Here is a 24,174-nt window from a genome sequence, read left to right as displayed (position 1 = left end):
TTTTTCTGTTACCACTGAAGTCTGACTATCAAGGTCAGAGATCAACATCCTAGTTCCGAATAATAATTCGTACGGACTGAATCCCTTCAGAGAATTTCTTGGCAAGTTATTTAGACTACGTTGGACACTTATTAGATGTTTGACCCACCCAGCTCCCGAACCTAATATCCTTTCTATTATAGATTGCTTTCTGTCTTGGTTTTTTCTTTACACCATCCCATACCCTCAGGAAGGAAGTGAGAAGATTCCCGCTGGGCTGTGCTCATTTGGCCATTCTTTCCCCCCCCCAGGCTGGATTGCCTGAGAAAAAGAAAAAAAATGGTCGAACGTAGCATGCTCTTAGCGTATATGCCATTTAGACTCGCAAATCTTGTATAACAGTCCGGACGTCAGCCGAGTGCTGTGGATCTACATTATAAGTGGAAACTAGCCTGTATATGTTAATCGCAAGCCATTCTTTTTAGTGGTGATGTTATCTGCCTTGATACGACGAGGTATTAAACTGCTTCTCTCCCCACTGCGATCTCTGTTGCAGTTTGGGCAGTTTTTTACAAACATGGTGTAGTGCAGGCTCATGCCTGGCCACCAGTACCGTGATTGTAATTCTTCCAGAGAATCTTTTAATTTAAGGTGTCTGAGACCCTCGCCCATGTGTGCGTCTGCGATTAACAAGTTTCTCCTGTCCATGTTTGGAATCACTCTATCCCCCACTCCAGGGATTCGAGCAAAAGGAATGGAGTTTGCATCTATGATGTATGTGTAATTGAGTGGATAGTTGATCGGTAACGCCGAGCAGTCGCCTTTTGATGACGTTTTTACTGCCAGCACTGTTTCGCCGTCAATGTATTTTAATGTACGCTTTTTTCGATCTACGGGAGCCGGTTTACTGGCTGCCGCTGCGGCTGTTTCAGCCAATGAATTCCCTACAACGTGAACGCCATCACGCTGGTGACTCAGTGAGTGTGTCACGTGAGTCTTTGGTAGTTCTTTTTTCAAAAGAGCTACCTGTTCCCAGAGCAGTCTCTGCTTTATTGGTGCATCCGTGTCATCTTTGTAATCGTTCTGAATCCAGGTCTGCAAATCCTTGTTATATGCTTTGACGCAGAAATATGAATCTGACACTATAAGTGTCGGGAATTCGCGATCCGCATTATCTAGCGCCATTTTCAAAGCTAATATTTCAGTTTGTAGTTCTGAATTAGTTTCTACTGAGTGTGATTTTGTTAATAGAGGTCTTAGTTTACCTCCGTGCCACACTTCTTTTGTAATCTCACATGTGGGATTGTATGCATGTTCTCCCCAAACGGAGGGTTGAGCATGTCCGTCTGTATAGATTACACAGGCGTAATGTCGTAGAGGCAGAATGTCGATTGGCAGAGGATACGTTTTTTCATATTTTAGATTTTTTAATTCTTCTAGTTCTTAAAAGACTGTTAACCAGGCAATACTTGATAATTCATATCCTCCGTACTGGATTTTCAGATGGGCAATTCTGGACTTTTTGAAGTTGAATTTGTAACCCTCTGCAGCGAAACCAAGTATTATGGTGTTCACTCTTTTCAAGTGAGTTTCCAAGTCATCATCTGTTAAGTAAATGTCATCGACATAAGATAATGCTTCATCATCATATAGTTGTAGTAATTCTGTTACTCTCGCTGAGAATACCCCCGGGCTGTTCTTGTACCCCTGGGCTAACCGACAGAATTGTTTTTGAGTGCCATTTACTGAAAATGCAGTTAAATATCTGCTCTCTGGTGCTATGTTTTGACAAAGGAATCCGTTGGAGATGTCCAAGGTTGTTTTGTATTTTTTGCGCACTATGTTATTCATTAGTGCAGCACTGTGTGAGTTTTGCACTGCAAAAGTTTTGCAACATGTGTTAAGATGTCGGTAATCCAAAACTAGACGGTACGAATTGTCTGGTTTGGAGACCGGAAACAAAGGATTGTTCATTTGTGAGGTGCAAGTTTCAATCACCCCCTGGTATTCTAGCTGATCTAGTATTTCATTTACTTGTTTTTTAGCTTCTTGCTTAATTGGGTACTGCCTTTGTGCAGTAGGTTGTGATTTTAACTGGACTTTGTGAGGAGGAGAATCCTCATCCCATCGTACGTGATTTTTATATAAAGCAGGTGCTAAGGCCACTGCCCACTTTCTAGCAAGTGTGTATTTTTTATGAATCGGTATTTGATTCGAGAAGGCAGGCATAATTACTTCTTCGCCATGAGGGCACTCCCTGACAAACTCCGGTGGCCAGTCTTTTTCAGCTAGAAGGATGTCATAGCCCTTGGATAGGTTATCCCAAAATAGTCCCCTTATTTTCCTAGTCTTATCTCCCTCTATACGTAATGTTATCTCGTATATTTTGTGGGGCTTGCTAACTCTGGTATCTGCAGTTTCCACTTGAAGGTATTCATTCGTGTCCACTGTCTCCAGATGATTCATAAGGACTTTGCGAGCTATGCTCACCTCTGCTGCGCTGTCTAGCATTGTCTGAGCCCATTCTCCGTTTTTCAGTTGTGTCCTCAGTATTCTCGGCATTGTTAACTACCTTGATACTGGCTACCTTCTTTTTTGGAAATTGTGATTTCTTTTTCAGTTGAGCAGGTTCCTTGTCTTTGGACTTGGCGTGCTCTTCTGATCGTCCTCTTCTTTCCGATTTCTGCGAGGAATTCTGAAAAGATTGAGACGGACGTGTATCAATGTCTTGATATCTATCAGGTTTTTTAATATTATCCCTATTTCTAAGGTTATATCTATTCCCAGAGGGTTCACTCTGAGGTGACCTTTGTCTCGGGTTTGGAGATTTCTCTCTTCGCCTAGGAGACCTTCCTCTGGACTGGAATTTCTTTTCTTTAGGATTGGATTGTTTATTTCCATCCCAGTTCTTTTTTGGTGAATTATTATTAAAAAATATTTTTTCTGGACTTGTAGTCAGTTGCGGTTTTACTGGTATTCCACCTAGACTATCTCTGCCTAGTTCTTCATAGGATTTTTCTATGATTCTGGCAATTTCAGCTGGTTGGTCTGCTATATCTGTCTCTTTTAACCTCTGGCGGATCGCCACGTTTGCTGCTTCACCCTTTATGTTGGCTAGTAATATAGCCGAGACCTGCTTGAAGTCTTTCAGTAATTTCATACCAAGAGTTAAAGCAGGTTCTGGACCGTATTCATCTTGAATTTGTTTTAGCACATCTGGTATTACCGAAATGGATGGAACACCGTGCGTTTTTGTGTAGATTGAAGCAAAGACCGTACCCCAAGTGTCACAGTCCTCAATGTGTGGTGCGATTCCCATTGGGAGACATATAGTCAGAATCCTGTGCTTTTCTAATGGGGTGGTGTCAGGAAACACCGCCTCTATTTGGGTGATTTTCTGTGCCAACCAGAATGGTATCTGTTCCCGTTTAGCTGGAACTTTACCTAGGCAGGATTGGATGTTCTGTGGTGTGATTTTATTTGTGTTCCCCTGGTGAGGGGTCAGCTGTGGAATTTTAATCGCTGGCTGAATTGTTGAAGTCCGCATTACATACTGAACTAATTGTCTGTGAATTTTTAGTAGTTGTTTTAGCTGTATTAATAGCTCTGGTGCAGTCATCTCGTCGATGTCTGGATGTGGTGTGTATCCGGCTAAGACCGGCCACGTTGCTCCTGGTCTTCCTAAAGGACCGAGCCTTGTAATGTGATTATTATGTTTTAGGGCGCCATCAAATAAGAGCAAATGCTCTTGGAATTTGAGTGGTACTTCCACCTCCTCGAAAGGAGTGTACGTTTCAGGAGGTTCCTCTACTTTGTAATAGTGGAAGTACTTTGTTACAGCATTTGCTGCTGGAAAATGTATCCATGTATAGTATACCTCTGTCTGCCGATATTCGTGTGCCTCAATTACGAATATGACTGTGCCACCTCTAGGTGTCAGTCCATTTTCTATAAGTTTTAAGGTTATAGATCTCCTTTTGGCGACCTGGATGAGTATTATATCCGGGTCTGCTGTTTGCATGGTAGCATCAGCATCTGCTATTTCAGTAGCTAATCTAATTGCCTCTCTTTCTCCATCACTGTCTCCCATTTTACTGACAGGATGGTATTATTTTTATTTGCAGATCAGGTTTCTTTATGGAAATAGAGATTAGGTGCACAATATTTTGGAACTGTTTTATCCTTCAACGTTGACTAGACCAAGAACCATACATAGGAGTTCCCTCCTGCGAGGTTTTGGAGGATATAATAACCTTTCACCCACTCCAGACGTCTTTGGAGTATTTGGGAAAAGGGGTCTGAGTGAGAAAGCACGACTGAGTTACTCTAAATGTCTTACGTTAGTTTTATCGCCCTTTCCAAACGCGTTGGGCGCCATGTAGTGTAGCTCCTATTTTCCCAATAGGCTCTGCGCATTGGAATAGTACCTACAGCAGTAAAGACCTAGGCCAGACGTTAACTAGGTCTACTACTGTCGAAACTAGACTTAATTTTTGGGTTTGCCAGCTAAGCTCAGAGTTCGCTAGAAACTTTCTCGAATGTTCAAGGAAGGATGAACTCCCCTGATTAGACAAGAAGGGATTTAGTTTCTGACAACCATAGAACATGACAACTTTGCTCTCCCCTAATCAAGAGTCAATCTCGAGAGTCGTGTGAGCACAAGGCAATTATTTTACTCAGTCAGTACGTGCATTCTTAGTCTCATCAGAATGTAGAGAAAAGGAAGAGACGGGCGTGTTCAATAAAAGATGTTATTTATTGATCAGTCTCTTTTCTCGTACAAGAGAAATGGATCGATATTATTGCAATACTTATAGTTAAGTAAAGTGCATACATTAGAAGCAATAGTATAAAATAATACTGTAAAAACATTGATATGGTTTCTGAGCCATATGATGTTTAAAATGATTAAAATATATTTACATACACATATACATTTGACTAAACGTACTCAACTGGTGTTTCTAAATACGCCTACCCCGTGTACCTGACCTAAGTCTAATGCGTGGGCGGGAATAGAAAGTTACAGTTTAGTTTAAGTTTGTTTTTGCCAAGTGAATAACTAAAGAATTCTCTAGGAGGGGTTATTCAGTTCTGTACCTGGAATTTAGGATGAATGAGGAATGGTATCTCTTTCTCTGCTCTCGATATTCCAGGCTGCCTGCGAGGGCTGCCCAGAAGCGCCGGTGCTGGGTCTCTCGGCTTGAGATAGCAGCGCGTCTCTCAGCGCGTCAGGAAGGCGGGGCTGCTGCCTGCGGGGTCTGCTTCTGCTCTCGGCTTCGGCAAGTATGGCTGCTCCGTCTTGTCACCACGCGTGTGTTTGCATAGGGCAAGGTCGGCAATATTTATACCTTAAAGGTGCCGAGATTGACGTAAGGATGGACATAGGTACGTCAATAAAGATGTCATACGACTTGCTCGTTAGCACATTCTTTACTAAAGTTCTCTGTGAAATCAAAACAATGGCCGCACGGATTATCCAGGTTGTCATAGGTTTGATTTGTTATGAGAACGTCGTATGCCTTATCAGGGGCTGGAGGAATATCGCTTGTCTAATTAGATCTCAAGCGTTATGACCTAATCAGATAACACGTTCCTGTGCCGTAGTGTGACTGCGTCAGATAACGGTATCTGCATCATGGGGGATTTCTTGCCTCATGGGCTGACTGTTAGTTAACTAGCTAGTAAGTTTAACCAGAATAGGGTCAGGAATAGGGGGATCGAATCAGAACCTATAGAAATACACGACATGACCATGAATAGCTTACAGATTGACAACACTATAGAACTACAGATTTGAAGGAAACCTGGCTCACCGTTGGTAGCTGGCTCAAGAACACAGCTTCTCTCAGAGTAATGTGTGCTTTGCATATGTGACAATCGCCCAGAATAGCAATATAGTTAAGAAAAGAATGTAAAATGTTTAAATCAACTAAACAAAATCATAAGAGTTTATTTGATTAAATGCTACAAAAAATGTAGAAATCCGAATTAAGGATGAAAGGTTTTTCAACACATTTTAATTCAAATTGAAGAAAAAACTATTTTGGGAGCAAAATCAGCCAAAGCAATGGTCTAGGAGTGGATCTCAAAAACAGACACTAGTGGTAGAAATGCATTTATTTTTGTTACCGAGGAATGCATGGCGTAGAGGGGAGATGTAGTAAACTTTTAGCGTCTGTAAACCCTGTGATTCAATAAGTTTGTGACTACTAAAAAATTTTGTACTGTGTACTAAACCCATTTATAAACTTTTACCAGCTCCTAAAATGGGTTTAGATATGGGTTGCAAATTGCAATTTGGAAGGTGCCTTTTGTGGGATTCGCTTCCAAAGTGAGATTCCTAGCCATGCGGAATACTAAGTAGTGGTGACAAACCATTGAAATGTTACTGACCTCCAAGTTGGGTGATTAACCAATTTGTAAAAAGGAAGGAGTATCTTTGGATGCTTTCCTTCTAATGAATTGAGGTTAAAGTTTCAAGGGAAGTAGGCAGTGGTGCAGGAATTCTCACTGACCTTAAAAAAAATATTTTCTACATTTATAAGCAACCACATGCATGGTGGTTTCCTGGCCCTTTCGTAATGTAAATACAAACTGTACCCAGGGGAATACTCCTCTGTCCCACTTATGAGTTTTACTTTTACCTATATTTCAGGGCTTCTATAATCTCTCAACTGAGAGACCCTGAGATTATTTAAGCATTTTGGATGCTCCCAAAATTTGGAATCTTATTCGTGAGGTTTGCAGGTTCATCTAGAATCTGCGGCCTTTTCACCTAATTGAACCACACCTAAAGACTGAAAAACGACATACCTTATAGGTTTCCCCTTATTTTGTTGTTATTCTATTTTACTGCACATTGTTTTAAGGGACACACTCCACTTCCCAGTTTTATAATTTTGTGTTATATAAATATCTCTAAATAAATACTTCTATTTCTGTTTTGTTGTGCAGAGTCCCATGTGGAGCAGAAGGAATAGAGATGCTGACGAGATCAACATTTTCCTTTCATATTGTGACTTAAAATGACTATGGCAGGGATATTGATGGTTTAATGCCTCAACATACTGGAGGTTACAATTTATAATGTGTCATTGCAACCCGCCTGCAGGCTTAAGATGTTTCTCGAGGTGTGAAGTGGGTAAGGTTGGTGGGTGGAGAGAGAAAAAGGTCACATGATCATGGCATGAAAGGGGAAATCTATGCGCATAGCTCCCCCCATCATACTCATGCTATGGAAAGCAAATGTGCTTTTCACATGTGGCAACTGTCCAAAATAGCAATACAGTTAGGAAAAAATAATAAATCATCTAAGTAAAATCATAAGAGTTTATTTGATGAAATGATACAAAAAATGTAGGAATCTGAATTAAGGATGAAACGGTGTTTCAACAAATTTGAATTCTAATTGAAGAAAAAACCGTTTGGGAGCAAAATCAACCAAAGCAATGGTCTAGGAGTTGAGCTCAAAAACAGACACTAGTGGTAGAAATGCATTTGTTTTTGTTACTAAGGAATGCATGGCCTAGAGGGGAGATGTAGTAAACTTTTAGCGGCTGAAAACCCTGTGATTCACTAGGTTTGTGACTCCTAAAAAAGTTTGTACTGTGTACTAAACCCATTTTAGGAGTTTATAAACTGTTACCAGCTCCTAAGATGGTTTTAGATATCGGTTGCGAATTACAATTTGGAAGGTGCCTTTTCTGGGATTCACTTCCAAAGTGGGATTCCTAGCCCTACGTAATACAAAGTAGTGGTGACAAACCTTTGAAATGTTACTGACCTCCAAGTTGGGTGATTAACCAATTTGTAAAAAGGAAGGAGTATCTTTGGATGCTCTAATTGTAATGAATTGAGGTAATAGTTTCAAGCATTGTACCCAATCGTGAAGTGAGCCATAGTGGGAGCAGGAAGGCGCAGGGGCAGAGCGTGAAAACAGGGGTTTCTTACGTTGGACACACGCTGAGCTGTGAAGCAGGCCAGGGGCGTAATGTGCAGAGTTTCCAACGCTTGACAGCTTGTGAGGGAAGCACCCATTGTAAATGGGCTTGCCCTTAACAGCGTGCCAGTTGATGGCGGTGAAGAGAACAAGCTACCTGTTATTGTGCTGTTTGGCTCTAGTGAACCGAGTTCAAAAGTTCAACGGGGGAACTAGCAGCAGCAGCCTCTGCGAAAGGAGGGGCAGCGGAAGTCTTTATGGTGCAGGAAGGGAACCCTGACTCCCCCTGCATACAATTGCCCCTATTTGCTGACAAGGGTGTAAGCTTTTATCACAATATGTATGTGGAATCAGCAGTTGGTTGTGAATTTAAGACTGCTATGAACAACACATATTTTATGGAACCAAGTGATTCAAGAGGTGAATATAGGGCAAAACACCTGCTATGAAAGGAGTAACAAAGTCTAACTGTTACACAGGTGGTGCTTTTTATTTGGATCCGCATTTCAGGAATTTAGAAATGGAAATGAATCCAGAGCAGAGATTGACTGAGGGAGGAGAGATGAAAAGAAGGGATTTCCCAGACATTGTGTATTCAACAGAAAGCGTTTCGTGGCAAATCAGGACAATGGGTGTGGGTGGAGAATTCAGATTTGTCTTTAGGAAAGGTTAAGGATGACATTTCAGTCAGGGCCCTGGGCACTGTTGCTCGGCCGGGCAGGTGCGGCCTAGTTAAGAAGCCTTCTAAAGAGAAACCGGCGGTATTGTGCAGAATGGAACAGCCACCAACAGAGCAGGAAGTGGCTCTTTTACATTGATCTGAAGAAATAGGTAGATAATTAGCGGATCTTCCTTCCTCAAAGGAACACTTTGAACACATGTTTACATCAAAATGGAAGGTATATGACGGGAGTGTGGGCAATGGAGAGAGACATGGGGTAAGTGGGAACGATTGTCAACTTGAATATGAAAATATCTTGGATTACGAGGAAGACGGTGAGAAGCTAGAGGAGGGTGAGTTGAGAGAATGGGTATGTTGTATGAATGAGAAAGGTATGATTGCAAAGGGTGAGGTTAAGAGGGGAATAACGGGGAAAACAAATCGCACAGGATGGCCAGAAATTGTTAAAACAATCAAGTGAAGCCACGGAGTTTCAGAGAAGATCATCACAATTGCCAAAACGTAAGGCATCGGGTGGTCGGCTGTGGAAAAGTCGGATAATTTTAATACAAATAGCACAAGATCTATTGGAATAGGTGAAGGTAAGCTGTTAAAATATTGTGGGACAGCTATGACGGGGGATAACAAAGCAAACAATGATCAACAAGGGAAAACTAAAGAAAAGGATGTGACAAAGCCGAAGTGCAATAAACAGTTGCCAAATAATGAGGACGTTAAAAAAGACAAAGTAATTGACAGTTCTGAGGAGGATCAAGAGTATAAGAGTATTCATGAAAAATTAACTTATATGGGATTTGCTATGCCTTTGGGTTCTCCTTTATCAGAAAAAACCAAGAATAGAATATGGAAGCATACATTTGTAGATGTATTGAAGTTATTGCATAGAGATGTCCAGGCAAAAAGAGATGAGTGGGAATTGCCTAGAAGGCCTAAAGTCCCCAAAACCAAAGAGAATTGTACATATGCATTTTTCATTTATGCAAGCATTTATTGCTAGAAGCATCATGATAGGGCAGTTGCTCTTTTCAAATATATAGACATAATTCGTAAAGCCCAACAGCATTTTGGTGGTTATGCCTGGCTAAGTTAAGGGCCAGAGTCAGTTTGTTCAATGACAAACCTTGGGGGGATGTTGACTCTGAGTTATGGCTCCAGTGGATGTCCTCCACGCACCCTTCAGCCATGACTCATAGAGCAAGTGGCTTACCTATTATGTATTGGTTTTTACTGAATCGTCTCACCCAATCTGGGGTGGGGTGGTATGGGAGGGGGCCAACTCCGTCTACAGGAGTGTGTTGGAATTTCAACAGAGGCTTTTGTATCAGGCAATTTTGCCGTTACAAACATGAATGCTCACAATGTGATGGGAACCATCAAAATACACAGTTTTTGCAGGTTCCATATTGGTTAAGCTTTTATCCCAATAGAGAGGCAGCATCTAAATTACTGTGAGGTTTTCAAGATGGTTTTAAAATTGCTTACCAGGGACTAAGGCAGAGGAGATGGGCTGATAACCTCAAATCAGCTAAGGAATTGCCACAAATTGTTGACAAAAGCTAAATGCAGAGTTACAAGCAGGCAGGATTGCAGGCCTCTTTTTACAGTGCCCATTTGAGAATGTAATTGTTTCCCCTTTAGGAGTGGTACCAAAGAAAGCACCTGGGGAGTACAGATGTATACACCATTTGTCCTGGCCAGAGAGCCACTCTGTCAATGACTTTATTTCACAGGCAGATTCTAGTGCTTCCTATGAGTCAGTTGATGATGCTCTGAAATTGGTTTGAATGGTTGGTTAAGATGCAGAGCTTGTGAAAAGTGATATAAAATCAGCGTTTAGACTCTTCCCTATACACCCCTTGGATTTTGAATTACTTGGCATGCAATTTAGAGGAGCTTTTTACTTAGACAAGGTTCTTCCCATGGGGTGCTCAATCTTGTATGCCCTCTTTGAGTCATTTAGCACCTTTTTGCAATGGGCATTCATCGAGTTCAGTGGGTATAATTTGGTTTGTCACTATCTGGATGACCGTATGTTTATTGGTGCAAAGAACACGATACATGTGGTAAAGCTATGCAGAAGTTTCAAGAAATGGCTAATGAGCTTGGGTGCCATTGGTCCCTGAAAAGACAGAGGGCCCTAGCACCAGGTTAACATTTCTGGGTATTGAAATAGACACAGTAGAAATATTAGCCAGACTCCCCGTGACTAAAGTGCAGGAAATAAGGCCTTTTTTGCAGTCAGTTATGAATGAAAGGAAATTGAAATTTAGGGAAGTGCAGAAATTGCTAGGCTATTCTATTTGAACTTTGCATGCAGAGTGGTTAGGGCTGGAAGAACATTCTGCAGATGCCTGGGTTTGTCCATGTCTGGAGCTTACCTTTCTCATCACAGGATAAGGATCACCATGGCCATCAGGGCTGACTTGCATATCTGGCTAAAGTTTCTGGATGAGTTCAATGGAGTTTCTTCATACTTTATTGAAGAAGACATGATTTGGCAAATTCAAATTGTTTCGGATGCATCGGGCTCCAAAGGCTTTGGTCTTTTTTGGGTGGGTGGTTGGTGTGCCGAGAGTTGGCCTGATCAATGGTTGAGACAAGGGCGCAGCATAGCCTTTTTAGAGCTAATCCCATTGGTGGCTGCACCTTATGTATGGGGCGATGAAGTCAGAAATAGATCAGTTCGTTTTCATGTGAATAACATGGCTGTTGTCCAATTGGTAAATAAACAAAAGGTGAGAGACCTGAGAGTATTGTGCCTACTACGAGCCTTCATGTTGAAATGTTTGCAATTAAATGTTATTTTTAGACCTAGGCATGTTCCTATAGCAAGAAATACTATAGCTGATGCTCTATCTCAATTTCATTGGCAGAGGTTTTGCTGCTTGGCTTCGGGTGCAGACAGCAACAAGACACAGTTCCCACAGAACCTTTTGGACCTAAGGGGATTGAGGATAGTCCAGCTTTTAGATAATTATTTAGCTCCATCCACAAGATGAAGTTATCAACCAGCCTGGAGAGAATTCTTAAGTTATGGTAACATTCAGTCTAGGGACGGAACCCTGTTGACAAAGAACTGAATATTCTGAGATTTGTACTGTTTTTAATTCAAAAGGTTTGTCTCACAACACTATTTCAGGAAAATTAGAAGGGGTTTCTTTTTATGGTCAACCATGGCGGGGACATGACCCACTAAATATTTTTTGGTGCGAAATGTTTAAAAATCGTTGAGAGAACCTGTGACCTCTATCTTGTTACAACAACTGTTATTACAACTCCCCTTTTGCTGTTATGATTTTGAATGTTTTAGGGTTCAGTTGTGCATGATGTGGCTATTTTTTGGCACTTTCAGAGCATCTGAGTTGTTGGGTTTGAAGGGGCATCCAGGAACTGGAAGGGGTGAGATATTCCTGGACCAACTTAGGATAAGGATTTCGCTACAGAAGTCTAAAACATATCAGTTGGGTAGAGGAAAATGGGTATATCTAAATAATAGTGGAGTTGAAGGTTGTTGCCCTGTGGAAGAATGGAGGAATTTTCAGACCTCCTAGGGGAGTCACACTAATGACATTTTCTGCCACGCTAACAGCATTCAGTTCACAATTTCAAACCTACTAGCCGTATTGAGAACATTTTTAGGTAGGCTGGGGAAAGACCCTAAAAATTGATTGACACACTGTTTTCATATTGGGGCAGCTACAGAAGCTGCACGTTTGGGTTGGTCATGGTCAGACATAAGAAGGATTGGTAGATGGAAATCAAGAAGTTTTCAAAGATATGTGCGTAAATAAGCTTGACTTGTTTTACAAATCTTGAACTAACTCCTGTTCTCCTTTCATTTAGGTTGTGTTCATGGTCCTTTGTCTGAATAAATGAGCATGTGGTTAATGGGATATTCATTCATAAAATGGGCAGTTGTTCATACAGAACAACACATTTATGGCCGATCTCTTGGACTCCCAAGTGTCAAATACAAGGTGTTATGGAAAGAGAAAAGCGCAATGCATTGGAGGAGCTTATTGAATACTTAAGCTGAAGTTTGCTCCGTCAGAGGGTGTCCAGATATGTTAGTTATCCATGTAGGCAAAAATGATTTGGTTCAACTGTCAGGTTTGACACTAATAAAGCAAATGAAAATGGATTTTAATTTTAAGACACAAAGGTGTGATTGTAGGGGGGGGTCGTGTTTAATATGGACTGAATTTATCCCAAGGAAAATATGGAGAATATTAATTCCAGAATATTGAAGGACCTTAATATCATGCTAGACATATCATGGTTACTTAAATATCGAAGCTGAAATTATGAATGGCAAGTGGGTTTGTTTCCAGGTACAATAATATTGAAGTTTGAATTATAATTTAATTAAATATCATTATATACACTACTGTCTTTTTCCAAAAACTGAGTATTTACATTTTTGAGGTTTTAAAAAAAGTGTTTGAGTGGGTGAGAATTATTATGGTTTTAGGTGAGTATTTTTGAAGAAAACTGTTTTTTTTAATTGCAAGATGTTATTGGTGTGGTTTTAATGTACTTTATTAAGGAAATAAAAAAGTTGGAAAGTGTTTTTCAATGAAATTATGAATTTTGTAGGAGAATATGGTGGCTGTTATTTAATATTAATAATATTATTAATTAAGTGTGATCATATTTTTAAACAATAAACACCATTAATGTTTTTAAATATTACTGGGTTCATACTTTTTTGTTTTAGTTCTGTACTTTTTACACATTTACTTTAAAAAAATAAGATTCATTAATTTATTGTATTTGTTTGAAAATTGAAATATGCATATAAAATTTACTAATGCAAAATATTGGAACTTTAATAAAAATTACATTTGTATTATTACATTTAAAAATAGATCAATGTTTTATAAAAAGTTTTATTAATTACAAACTTTGGTACAATAATTAGTTAGAACATATAGAAAATAATATTCATATTTGTGTTTTAAACAAACAAGACAATATAGATTAAACATTTTTCATTTAATAATTGAATTATTTCAAAATGAATACTCTAAGGGGGTTATTATGATAGCGATTGGTTGAACCACTAACTGATATTGCCGTGACAAACAGTCAGTGATCCCATCGCCGCATTAGGATGCGATTGTCGGGAGTGCAGTCACAAAGTGCTTCTTTACAAAGCAGCTTATGCTGTGGCCCAGGAAAAGGGCCGCAGCAAAAGTTGCCATGTAAAGCAGCACCTCCTGCACATTCATGCACCATATACCATAGACCATGCAGGGCATGGAGATGCATGGGGGAATTGCATGTGCCCCCTGGGCCACTTTACAGTAGCCCACAATAAAAGGAGGCTCTGTTTGGGGCCCTAAAATCAATTTCAAATAGCATTTTCATGTCAGTCTTCTTAGATGAGGTCCGTCCACCTTTTGCCAAAAGCCTATATTTGAAATTCAGGTATGGAATGCTGAAAACTAATGTAACTCTAGCAAGGTGGTCTAAGTCCATGGGACCGACAACAAGTGAGACATGCATGTGGTGTCAGAACTGTACTAAAGAAGATGACAACCATATCCTCCTTTTCTGTGCAGCATACGTGACGGCCAGGAAAAGATGGATTAAGCCACTGTGCAACGCTATAGGCGTACGCTCATATAATGAAGCATATAGGATTATGAAAACGGACACCAGACAAGTGATTGTCTTTGGTATCAGTAGATTCCTTTTGGCAGTAAGCTTTGAACGTAAAAAAACGGGTCTGGACTTATAAGCGATCAGAAATGTGTTTGAGTACTCTGTATCCCATGTGGTGTTCCAATTTATGAAATGGCTGTACAATTATGAATTTAATGTAACTCATAACCCTGACAAAAATAAGCCAGCTTTATTGGGATCAAACTTGGCTTCACCTGGCGAGGATAGCTTCTACACAGGCAATGATGAGGCGGATGATGAGGACGAGAGTGCGAGCACTAACCCGGATATTATGTCAGCCTCAAACTCAGATTCAGACTTGGAAACATCTGTGAATTCTGAATCTGGTGATGACTCAGATATGGATAAAGAGTCAGAAGAGGGCAGTGCTTCATTCCCTGTGGCCAAGGAAATGGACTCCACTGATATGGAATATGAGACAGTACAAAAGGGCCCTAAGGTGATTCAAAATCTCGCTCTCAGGGAATCGGCCAAACCCGCACTTAAGAGTAAAACCAAGCACAGGAGTAAGAACAAAAGAAATAACTCTAAGCGAAAACACCCGGTTAGAGCAACTCACGGGGGTCCGGAGAAATCAGTTGCGAAAAAACTTGAATATAATACATTAGAATTCCATACACCATCTATGGCGGAGACTATCAGTACAGATATGTGTATGAATGAAGTTAATCCTCAGGGCCCTGAGGGAAACGCTTCGAACTTTGAAGTCCTATTATCTACCCTAAAACAAATACAGGAGGAGGCTCGAATAGAGAGCCAAAGGGCAAGAAGAAGAGTCAGACATGCTAACAAAAAAAATTCAAACCTCATTCCAAAAGATAAATAAAATGTACGAGGAAGTGGTTGGGAGGGTGTCTGAGGTAGAGGCCAGAACGGGCAAATTGGAGGAGGATGTGGTGAAACTACAGGATGTCAAGACTACAACCGACATACTTTGGAAATTGGAGGAATCTGAAAATAGACAGAGACGTAATAACGTCAGGTTACTTGCCGTACAGGAAGGAAAGAAGGGGGGGATGTACGGGGTTTTGTGATTGAGTTATTGAAGGGTGCTTTCCCTGAGATGGCCTCATGGGACTGGGAACACGAGGTCCAGCGGGCACATCGGTTCCCGATGACACGGAAAGAGTCACAGGGTAAGCCTCGTGCAATATTGATCTATGTGGGAAACTTTTTACTCCGTGAAGAGATCATCGCCAAGGCAAAACCACAGGCTAGACGTACATATAAGGATATTGTCTTTTTTACCCGCCCTGACTTTTGTCATACTACGGTGGAAAGGCGATGGCGGATGAGGCAAATGATAACTCCCTTCCAGAACATGGGCTGTGAGGCCTACCTCCTATTTCCAGCACGACTGAAGGTTGGGCTAAATGGAAACTTTAGGATCTTCCACTCCGAAATTTTGGCCAACGAGTACCTAAGTTTTTTGCGCGAGACTAGGAGTAAACATAAGGCACAAGACAATGAGGCTGTAGAGCATGATCTTCAAGTGGTGGCCAGAAGAGACATTCCTCGGAAAAAGTAGAGAGGGAAGAGACAATAACATTATATTAGGCAACAGTAGTGCTTATTAGAATACATTTATTATCTTTTCTGTATACCTTGTAAGCAAAGAATTCTTTGATGTATTGTCCCCTTACTTAACTGATGGATTTAGGATAGGGATTGATATACATCAGAGTCATGGTGTATATTGTAGCACATTGGTATTGGTAGTATGGGAGGTGTATTGGGGTTTGTTGATTGGTTTGTTGTTTGGAATAGGAGACATTGTGGGGAAATATGTGGAGCTTTATTAGTAGTATAAGGGGGGCACCATGCAAGAAGTTTATGGTACATGATTATCAGGAGGAGGGAGGTTGCGACACCCTGACGGCATCGTTGGTCAGACATAGGTCTTGTTGACCTATTTGCCCGTAGGGGGGGTGGGTGTCTGTGGGAGGGTAGTCAGGGGTGGGGGAGGGTGGGGAAAAGGGCAGGGCACATGAGTGTTGGAGAAGGAAAATTTAACATAGGTTGGAATTATGAGTATATGTTCTGGATTGAAAGGCAAAAGAACGCTACGATAGTTTTGGAAAATAAAATAGTGAAGAACAAAATTGTAAAGTTAATTACTATTAGTTGGTACCCGGTTGATAGCTTTACTAAACTCAGCCATGACACTTAGATTTGTAACATGGAATGTTTGTGGGTTAAACGATGCCCAAAAAAGACAGAAGATAGCGATCTGACTGCGCCAGATGAATGTAGATTTCATGTTCTTACAGGAAACTCACGTAATGAGTACTCAGGAGTTCTGTCTTAATCAGCTAGGGTTCCATTTAATAGCAAGATCCAAGCTCGGGGCGAAAAATAGAGGGGTGGCTATTCTCTCAAGAAATAAAAACGTGGTAGTCGGAAAAAAATTAGAAGATCAATGGGGCAGATGGGCAATAACGGAGGTCTTAATAGATGGAGTATGGACAACTTTGGTGGCAGTATATGGTTCGACCCAGGATGATCCAGAGATTCTGCAGTTTTTAGATGCAGAATTAGCAGGATGGCCACCACAGGTCATCATAGGAGGCGACCTAAACATCAATGGGGCAGATGGGTTGGGGATAGGGTCCTATAAAGGGAGAAAGAAAAGAGTGCATAAGGCACTGATTAAACTTTTAGAGAATAATATTTTGTATGATGTCTGGGGTAGCATCAGAACGGACCAAACAGGATTCACATATTATTCTGCACCACATCGTATATGTGTTCGATTAGATTATTTTTTAATCTCTAACGATTTATTGACTAGAGTAGATATTGAAAGGCTCCCACGGATCTTTAGCGATCACAATCCTTTACTCTTAACGATGAAGGCAGAAGGGAGAACCAGATTAAGTAGGACCTGGACTTTCGAAAGAGCACTCCTCTTGGACGATAATTATGTACAACACATGTCCAAATGGATTAGTGAGTTCTTTGAGAATAATAGAGGGAGTGCCCCAGTAGGAGTTGTATGGGATGCCTTTAAGGCTGGTGCCCGCGGAGAGACATGTAGCTTCAGTGTATATAAACGGAAAGTAGCACGACTTAGAGACAGTAATTTAGAGAGGGCCGTATTTGAGGCGGAGGAACAGCTCCATAATTGTGTAATAAGGGGCGAATCAACTGAACAATCAAGTTTAGAATTAATGAAGGTAAAAAGCGAAGTTGAGGAGGAATTAGCGAATAAAGCCGCACAGTATTATACTATAAAAAGGGAAAGATGCTACGAATACAACGAAAAAGTTGGACATGTTCTAGCTATGCGGACTAGACAGATTGCAGCATCTGGTACTGTTAGGGAGATATGGGATGAATATGGAAACATACATTCAGATTCAGAGGAAATAAGGGAAGTCTTCAGGAAGTTTTATCAGAAACTATATGACCAACAATATTTTAGCAACGAGAAAGAGATGAGTGAATATCTTCAGAATATCCCAGTTGAAAGAGTTTCTATGGAAGACGCAGAAGGGTTGGAGAAGCCGTTGGATCAAATGGGAGTCCAAGACGCTATGAGCAATCTCCCTTCTGGAAAAGCAGCCGGCCCGGATCAACTTCCTCTAGAGTTTTATAAAACTTTTTGGGGGAGCCTAGGTCAGGACCTAATTAGAACGCTTCAAACTGCGCAAACTGGGGAGTCTATCCCCAAATCCTGGGGCGCTGCAGATATTGTCTTAATATTAAAAAAAGGGAAAATGGCGACTGAGCCAGGGTCTTATAGACCAATTACACTAATAAACAATGATACTAAAATATATTCGAAAGTACTCGCAACAAGATTTGCAGGGGTAATGGGTGCTTTGGTCAGTAATAACCAACATGGCTTGATCCCTGGTAGAGGGGCGACCCATCATACCCGGAAACCCTGCTCGATGCTGCCGAGATCACAGGAGACCCGATGGCTGTAATGTTATTAGACGCAGAGAAGGCGTTCGATCGGGTCTCCTGGGACTATCTGTGGTACATCCTAATAAGCGCTGGCATAAAGGGGGGCTTCGTGAAAGCCCTACAGACTCTGTATAGGGAACCGGTCGCAGCCTTAAGAATTAATGGGGGGGATCACGGGACAATTTCATATTAAGAGAGGCACACGGCAGGGGTGTCCCTGTTCGCCTCTCCTATTTGCTATGTATATGGACCCACTAATCCGTAGGATAGAGCTATGCCCAGATATCCCCCCGCTAAATACATTATTGGGTCCTTGTAAGATACTTGCTTACGCTGATGACGTGGCGGTTATAACACCAAACCCCACAGAGGCGATAGGGTTGTTAGAAGCGGAGGCTCTTAAATTTGGGCATGTCTCGGGCTACGCCTTGAATACTACAAAGACGCAGATAATCAAAAACTCTGTGATAATCTGTGGTGACAACCGAGTGGTCCAGGAAGGGCCTTATTTAGGTATTAATATAACAGCCGACCTTGATAACTTGGTGGAAAAAAACATTGCCCCAATAATAGACAAAGTAAAGAAAGATCTTGACCGATACGAGAATCTCCACTTGTCATTAGTAGGACGAGTCAATATCATTAAAATGCTGATTTTGCCGAAATTTTTATACATCTTTAGAGCAATTCCATTATTTTTTGACAATAAGTGGTTTAAAATTTGTGAACAGATGATCAATCGTTTTATTTGGGCGAAAGGCAAGACGCGGAGGGCATTGAGATTTATGTCGCTCCCACGGGAGAGAGGAGGTTGGTCATTACCTGACTTAAAGCAATATTACTGGGCAGCAGCATTGCAATGTATGGTAGGCTTGATTGGAGGGGCTGAAATGGAGGGTTGGGATGAGTTTGGGTCGCTTGCAATTTATGGTTTGGTTCTTGGTATAAATGCTGAAAATGTATTTTTAAGATTCACGGAAGGTAGCTACTTTAAAAGAACACGCTTTAAGACAGTAATGGCTGCATATAACATATGGAAAGGGATATCAAAGAAGGTGGGAATTGGGAAGTTTAACTTATATACCAGATTAAAGGATAACCCTTCCTTATCGAGTGAGGTTTTCTCGGGAACTGTCTTTAAAGAGTGGGATAGAAAGGGGGTAAGAAAAGTTGGTGATATGATGGGTTCTCAAGGTATGCTTCAATTTGTGGATCTGCAAAATAGCTTCACTCTGGATACCAAACACTTTTTTAAATATCTCCAAATAAGAAGCTGTCTTCTGAAAAAACAAGGTGGTGCATTGGGCTTTGAAAGAAGTACATTGTTGGATCTTATAGAAAGTGGTTTTGACTGCACTATTAAAAGGTTCTATCTAGAAATGACAATCCTAAAGAAAGATGATTTAGAGAAATGGGCAGACAAATGGTCTTTAGATATGGAAATAGGTGGGGACATCTTTACCGAGTCATTGGAAATGGGGAGAAAAATGCTATGCTCATCGTCCCTTCAGGCCCAGCATTATAAGACGTTATACCATCTATATTATACGCCCTCAAAGATTGCTCAATGGGGTGGTACATCAGGTATTACTTGCTTCAGATGTGGAAGTATAGATGCTGGTCTGATACATATTTTTGCAAGTTGTCCCCACCTAGATAAATTAAAACAGGATATTGTGAACTTCTTTCAAGTAGCAATGTCAATAACAATAGAGTTAACACCAGCCACTATGTTATTGGGGATAAGAGCCGTTGAACAGTCGAATTGTAAAAATGTTATATTTGTGGCAATGGCGATCTTGAGATTGTTAGTGGCTTCTCTTTGGCTAGAGCCCTACTCACCATCATATCACCAATGGTTAGGAAAAGTAATGTCAATACAAAAATTAGAAACAGCCATATATGCTAGAAAGGGAAAAAAGGGTAGGAAGTTGGGTATGCAAATCTGGGAGCCCTTCATACGATGGAAGTTTGGAGAAGACTCTTAAAGGATCAAGAAAGCATTTAGATTTTGCTCTTATTGTCTGAATTTTTTGTGTATAATTACAATCCTACGTTTCAATGTTCTGTATTTAAATGTGCCCTGCCCATGTTAAAAATGGGGAAAAAATTCTCAATAAAAAAAGGAACTGTCAAAATTGATTTTGTAATGTACATGTTTTTATAATATTGCCTTTTTAACTAAATTATGGATTTTATCGTACTCATTTCCTAACCCCATCCATCTGTATGTAAATCTACTTATTCTTCTATTTACAAATGTGCTATGTACTGTTGTTTTCATGCATCTTTTATGGGCCTATTGGGCCGAAATAAAGATTTAAATAAATAAATAAATGTCAGTCTTTTGAACATGAAAGGCTGTCAGAAAGGGATATCGTAATCCCAAAGGTGGTGCCTGACTCGGCACCGCCTCCCTTCGCGATTGAGATTCCAGCCGCCACAGCGATCCCGTCAAAAGTGGAGGTCTTCCCCCTGACTGCATAGGGGCTAACCTCCTGGATTGTAATTCGGCGGTCAGAATGAATTGCTGTCAATCGGTCATACTGTCACCGACCGTCTGTTTTTAACGGTCCGACCAGCATTATAATCAGGCCCTAAGGGAGAAATTAGAGCTGTTAACCTCAATTCTACAAATGTTGTGTTACCCCATTGTTTGTATGCTCGGAAATTAAAATAGTAAATCCACTCTCCCCTAGTTATGCTGTGTTGAACAAATGTGTGTACACCCTCGAGTTAGGATAGTAAATCTGCTGCACCTGAGTTAGGCTGTTTTACCTGAATATTTATATGTCTTGGGGTTAGATTAGTAAATATCCAAACCCACAAATGTTTTACGTTACCCCAATGTTTCTATGCCATGGAGTTAGAATGGTAGCTTTGTTCCCCTCTAATTATGCTCTGCCACACTAATGTTTTATGTTTTGCAGGTAGAATGGTAAATAAGTTATCCCATAATGTTATTGTCTTGCCCCATGTTTGTAGATCATAGAGCTAAAATAGTAAAACAACTCTACCCCAAATATGTAGTGTTACTTCCATGTTTGTATAGCTTGAAAGTAGAATAGTAAATCTGCACTCCTCCAAATATAGTAACTTACCCCAGTATTTGTATGCCTTGGAGTTAGAATAGTAAATCTGCCCTTTCCCATTTTAGTTGTATTACCCAAAAATGTGTACTCCTTGGAGTTAGAATAGTAAATCTGCTCTCCCCCAATTATGCTGCTATCTCACATTTTGCAGGATCTTGAGTTATAATACTAAATCTGCAGTCCCCAATCATGCTGTAGCACCTGAATGTCTCTATGCCTTGGAGTTGTAATAGTAAATATGCAGTCTACTAGATTTATAGTGTTAGTCCTTGTATGAAGGCCCGAAGGTAAAATAGTAAATTTGCAGGACTTCAAAAAATTTGTGTTACATTGCTGTTTGTTGGTTTTTGAGGTACAATATTTAATTTGCACATCCCCAAAATTATTAAACTTGTGACATTGGAATTCCAACAGTAAATGGATAAAAAAACATTTTAAATATTTAAAATATATTCATACAGAACATTTTGTGTAATTAAAAGAATTCAAACCAATAACCATAGGAGAATTATAATTCAAAACTTGTATCAGACATTTTGTACATCAAATTGTTTTGAACAATATATTTTAAACAAAATATCCATTTAAACATAAATAACCATGCTTTATAAAAGAAAACTGCTATTATAGTGCTTCACTGCTATTAAATATTGCAAATCAGTTTAATATATTTTTATGTTTTTAAAGAAATTTACACATCCTAAAAACATGCAATATTAATAGCGTAATGTATAATACTTAGGATCATAAAATAGACTTTTGCTAATTAATATATTTGTTGGGGCAGATTTATGAAAATGTATGTATTTATTTAAATTGTTGATTAATTAATTAAACATTAATAATGCAGCATTAAGAAGGATTGAAAGGAAGACCATCAGAAACATTTATGGCTGTAAAAGGAGTTTGCCTGACTTATACTATCCTCATGACCAATACACTAATGAACCTAACAAATCTAAAAAGTACATGGGAAAAAGACATATCTTTAGACTAGCATTACTTAAAATTATGCATGCAACACAGCATTGCTAAATTAAGGACAGACTACTGATGATTAATTTTTGAAGGGAAGTGGACATAAGGGGGCTTTACTCCACAACATGTTTAGTAGCTCACAGTTTGCAAAATATTTGTACACAGGGTGAGAATTTGAGGAAACCACTGGGGTAGATGTAAATGTAATAGTGCCAGCTGTGATACTGGGGGCCTGGGATGTAAAAGACATGTCTACATATCAGAGGCTGTTCATGGATCAAGTTTTTATAATGGCTAAAAAACAACACTTGTAATAATGGGGAAATCCTGTTTTTTCATTGCTTGCAGAGTTGAGCCGCAACATGGATTGATGTCTGGTAGCTAAAGAAGTGGTTTATGAGAGTCATAACTGCCTTAACAATTCTGAATTATTTTTTGGGGGGAGACACATATGGTCATTGGATAGCATGACTGCCATAAACATATAAGAATATGTGGCAACATTCAGAATAGGTACTATGGGGCCGATTATGATCGCGGACGGATTTTCGTCCATCCGCGATCACTGAGGAGGAGGGAACGTCCGCATGGGCTGCGGTGTTCCCTCCTGTGCGATTAGGATGTGACCGGCACCCTGGCGGTCACATCCTCTATTACTAACATTGCGGCGGGTGCGGCTTCAAGCTGCACCCGCAGCAATGTACAAAATGCAGGTGTTGCATTTGTATGCAGAAAGAGGCAGGCACCAGTCGGTGCCTGCCGCTTTCCGCATACAAATGCAGGGGGGTACCATAGGTACCCCCCATGTGCACCCCCACCCCCCCTTCACCTAGGGGGCCCGCAACGGGCCCCCCGGTGAAGTTACACATGCTTTTCCATGGCAGAAAAGCCGCCGCGGAAAAGCATGTTTCACATCCCATCCTAATCTGGCTGACGGTGTCTGAGAGACACCGTCACCATATTAGAGCTTTTCCGCCGCGGTTGTAAGCCAACCGCGGCGGAAAAGCAGCGGACGGAAACCAGGACCCACCAGCCATCCTAATGTGGCGGTGGGTCTTTGGTGGGTCCGCAGCGGATTTTCCGCATTCTCCGGGCCGGCGGTGGCTTCCGCCGGCCCAGAGGATGCGGAAAATCCGCTATCCTAATAAGCCCCTATATACTATGAGTACATTTGGAGACTGAACTGGTCTGTAGGTTCACATGTAGGCTTGGGTGAAATTTGGGATGACTGACACAATATTATAGTGAACAATATCGTTGACAAAAATATTGAGTCAAAAATGTTCCTCGCTACAATATTGTGCTCATATATTTATTGTTAGAAATGGGATTTCTGGTTGGCTAAGGCTTGCGCCAAAGCCAGGCAGAAACCACCACTCCAGTCAGGGCAAGGGAGTTACACGCCGAAGATAACCCCTGCTCACCCCCTTGGTAGCTTGGCACGAGCAGTCAGGCTTATTCCGGAGGCCATGTGTAAAGCATTTGCGCACGCACACAGAGATACCATCCCAGGCACACTACAAAAGTAACGCCACACAAGGTTATATTAAAAATAGCCTTTGTATTCTCATAACACATTAGACCAACATAATATACATGGTGCCACCTGGCACTAGGTCGTATCTACAAGGGATTATATACACCTGACAGGGCCCACTGTAACACTGTCAGAACCATCACAAAGCGAACTTAGTACAAGTAGGACATAGCATAAACGTACAACCAGTAATCACTCTCAATCCTAACTCACAACATGCCCCAAAGAAAGAATAGCCTAAACGGTGCAGCTGGCACTAATTGCTGCGCAGCTGTAAATGAAGAAAAGGCCTGGGCACTCAATGTGCCTTCTGAATTATTGGACAAAACTTGCAGCTGCCCGCGCTGGTGCGGTACAGCTGAAG

This window comes from Lissotriton helveticus, chromosome 5_1 (assembly GCF_964261635.1).
Source record: "Lissotriton helveticus chromosome 5_1, aLisHel1.1, whole genome shotgun sequence".
Classification (NCBI taxonomy): domain Eukaryota; kingdom Metazoa; phylum Chordata; class Amphibia; order Caudata; family Salamandridae; genus Lissotriton; species Lissotriton helveticus.
The sequence above is the reverse complement of the archived record's forward strand: the minus strand, read 5'-3'. Positions refer to the sequence as shown.